A 4,310-nucleotide genomic window follows, 5' to 3' on the forward strand; every position below is an offset into this window, starting at 1 on the left:
TTTTTTTTAAACAACTTGCTGAAAATTGCACGATCATTTATTGTGGTATTAGCAAATGCAATGAAGGAAATACCAGTTAAATGCTGCAATTTTAATTAAGATATAGAATATATTTATAAAATGAGAAACAACTGAAATTAGTAATTCATGAAATTTGAAAAAAAAAATGTAAATGCATGGGATACAGGTAACAACAAAACTTATGTTACATACAGTAATGATAAAGGACATGCATCACAAATGAGTTTTAAAACTCAGAATAATGTAGCATATGAAATACTAAAGATGAAATTTATAGCTAATATATTGTGTTGAGCTAGTCTGCTTTGGGTTTTTGTTGTAAAGAAAATATTTCTTTTTGTTTTTTTTGAGAATGATATACATTTTGTGTATATTTTCATATACAAAGTATGCACTGATATGTTATTGAAATTCTATACCGCTTTTACAAAAAAGTGTTTGTTGTACCAAAGTATCCAAGTCCCTTGAAACCTTGCCCTTTTTGCGTATGTTTTACCGTATTTTATATATTAAATAGACAAACTTGAGTGAAATGAATTTGGGTTTGTGGTTTTATTTGAATGTTTACTGTATAAACAAAGCAACTTGGCCTCTAACATAATTCATTAAGACTTAATTCCTCAATCAGTAAATAAATGACATCTCCACAATTTCACTGAAAATCAGCACATTAGTGTTTGTCCTCTTTCAGTTTCTTTTTCTCCTCATCCTCAGTTACACTTGCAACAGTGCTTCATTTCACACATTCAGTGTTAACTACGCCGCTAAATTTAGTTGATCTCTCCCAACCTGTGAGGTGAGCAGCAACTGTGTGAGCAAGTCTACAAAGTCTGATACACACTGAGGTTTAACAATTCAACAAATCTTAATTCCCGTGATCTTTTACCCTACTTGAATGTTTTCCAGCTTTTACCTAAATGTCTGTATGTTGAGACCCTACATTCCCACCCCAACACTACAATGCAAAAAATATTTGCAAACTGCAAAATTTCAGTGAAAATCTTAAGTAAAAATATTTTATTATATATTAAAGATTAATCAATTGGCAACTTTTTTGATAATCCGTTTGTTAAGTAGGTCAGAAAAAGTTCCTAGTATGTCATGAAACTGTCATTTAAAATCCATCCATCCATCCATCCATTTTCTACTGCTTAACCTGTATTCAGGGTCACAGGGGGGCTGGAGCCGATCCCAGCTGTCATTGGGCGAAGGCAGGGTACACCTGGACAGGGCTGACATGTAGAGACAGACAACCATTCACACTCACATTCACACCTACGGGCAATTTAGAGTCACCAATTAACCTATCCCCATACTGCATGTCTTTGGACTGTGGGAGGAAGCCGGAGAACCCGGAGAGAACCCACGCTTACACGGGGAGAACATGCAAACTCCACACAGAAGGACCCGGGAATCGAACCCAGGACCCTCTTGCTGTGAGGTGAGAGTGCTACCCACTACACCACCGTGCAGCCCATCATTTAAAATAAAAGGTAAAGGTAAAAATGTCCTTAAAGTTGACTTTTTTTTGACATACTAAAATATTACTATTTCATTGTGGTGTGGTTATTTTCACTTTTTTGACTCTTTTTTTGACATACTGTGACTTTTTTCATTACTTTTCGCAACACACTATATTACTTTTTGTCAAGAGACTTTTTCAGACATACTAAACCAAGATGTTTTGTTCATGAGTCTTCTTTCATTACTTTTTTTGACATACTAAAATATTACTTATTTCATGACTTCTTTTGACTACGGTAATTATAATTTTTTTTCAACCTATTGGCTCATAAGACTTATTACTTTTTTCGACATACTTTAACATGATTTTTATTTCAACATACTATACAATGACTTTTTTCAACATGCTATTCTATGACTTTTTTTCATGATTAACTATACGATTACTTGTGTATGTCACGGAATCTCACAGTCCGTGTGTATGTCACGGAACCTCGCCGTCCGTGTGTATGTCACGGAACCTCGCCGTCCGTGTGTATGTCACGGAACCTCGCCGTCCGTGTGTATGTCACGGAACCTCGCTGTCCGTGTCTATATCACGGAACCTCGCCGTCCTTGTGTATGTCACGGAACCTCGCCGTCCGTGTGTATGTCACGGAACCTCACCGTCCGTGTCTATATCACGGAACCTCGCCGTCCATGTGCCTTCAGTCGGCGGCCCGGTCGACACCTGCCATTGGCCTTCAGTTGGCGGCCCGGTCGACACCTGCCATTGGCCTTCAGTCGGCGGCCCGGTCGACACTCTCCAGTGGTCTTCAGTCGGCGGCCCGTCCGTCACCAGTCCCGGCGGAGGATCGTCCGGCACCAGCCCAGACAGGGGACCGTCCCACACCTGCTCCGAGCAGCCCTCGGGAGGTCCGCTCGTCACCCGTTCCCGTTCCGACGGGGGGCCGTCCTGCGCCTGCTCCGAGCAGCCCTCGGGAGGTCCGCTTGTCGCACGTTCCTGTTCCGACGGAGGGTCGTCCTACGCCTGCTCCACGTCGCCTTTCTGAGCAGCCCCGTCGGCTAGGTCGCCCTTCATGCCCGGCCTCCCGAGCGGTCCCGCCCGCTAGGTCGCCCTCATGCCCGGCCTCCCGAGCGGTCCCGCCCGCTAGGTCGCCCTCATGCCCGGCCTCCCGAGCGGTCCCGCACGCCAGGTCGCCCTCATGCCCGGCCTCCCGAGCGGTCCCGCACGCCAGGTCGCCCTCATGCCCGGCCTCCCGAGCGGTCCCGCACGCCAGGTCGCCCTCATGCCCGGCCTCCCGAGCGGTCCCGCCCGCCAGGTCGCCCTCATGCCCGGCCTCCCGAGCGGCCCCGCCCGCCAGGTCGCCCTCATGCCCGGCCTCCCGAGCGGCCCCGCCCGCCAGGTCGCCCTCATGCCCGGCCTCCTGAGCCCTGCGCCCAGACCCCCTCCACCCACCCTACGTATCCTGAACCCCACCTCCTGGCCCCCTCCACCCGCCCTATGTATCATGGACCTTGGGGACGTCCCTTAAGGGGGGGGTACTGTCATGATCTGTGTTTCCGTTATGATCTGTGTTCTCTCTTGATTTTGATTTCCTGTTTTATTTTGTAATTTGGCCCTCGTTGTGATTTCCTGTCTCGTACTTCCTGGTCCGTGTTGTTTCCGCTGTCTTGACTCCCCCACCCTCTCGTGTTGATTACCCTGCCTGCCCTAATGTGTTTCACCTGTTCCTCGTCAGCTCCCTGCCTCCCTGTGTATATAGTCTGTGTGTTTCCCCTGTCTCATCGTCGGTTCATTGTCGCTGTCATCTGTTACCCCCTGCATGCTGCACCACGTCATTTCCCTGGATTTTTCTCTGTACCTGCGTCCTGCCTTCCGTGTCCCTTTGTGTTCTGGTTTTCTTTCGTAAGTGTTTCTTTTGACATTCGTGTTTTTGCCTTGTGGTCTTCCTGGTTTGATACTTTGTTTTTGGTCTTAGTTTTTGTTTTGTATTTAGTTTATTATTGAAATAAATCCTTTTTTAACTGCATTTGGGTCCTCTCCTCCTGTTTTCGAGTCCACGTCTGGTCCTGAACGTGACAGAATGAACCGACCAAAAGAGGACCCAGCAGTCAATGGGCCTAGAGTCATACAGTGGTATGTGGACTTCATTACTAATCCTGCTAGCAGGGCTCGCCAAATTGCTGCAAGTAAACTTTTTTTTGAAGCCGCAGCTAAGCCACCAGCCCATGTCTCAGCCACAATCATGCTAGCAGCTCATGCGGCAGTCTCAGCCATGCCACCAGACCATGTCTCAGCCACTGCACAGCTTCCCAGCTTCGGCCCCAACCCATTTTGGGGTACTTGCCTGGCCCTGGGAGGGCCAAGGAGCGTCCAGCTGGCTAACCGGCAGTTGGCTCATCGGTTGCCGGCCTCGAGGAGGGTCGGCACGAGGAAGCGAGCCTCCCCGATGCTGCTCACGAGTGCTCAACCCATACCGGTTCTGACGGGGGTCCGTCCGTCACCAGTTCCAGCGGAGGCCCGCCCATCCAAGCGACCAGCCCATGCCACAGTTCCAGCCATGCTACCAGCCCATGCCACAGTTCCAGCCATGCTACCAGCCCAGGCCTTAGCCACAGCCAAGCTACCAGCCCAGGCCTTAGCTCCAGCCATGCTACCAGCCCAGGCCTTAGCTCCAGCCAAGCATCCAGCCCAGGCCTTAGCTCCAGCCAAGCATCCAGCCCAGGCCTCAGCTACAGCCAAGCATCCAGCCCAGGCCTCAGCTACAGCCAAGCAACCAGCCCAGGCCTCAGCTACAGCCAAGCAACCAGCCCAGGCCTCG

Source organism: Eutrigla gurnardus (genome assembly GCF_963514095.1).
Source record: "Eutrigla gurnardus genome assembly, chromosome: 17".
NCBI classification, from domain to species: Eukaryota; Metazoa; Chordata; class Actinopteri; order Perciformes; family Triglidae; genus Eutrigla; species Eutrigla gurnardus.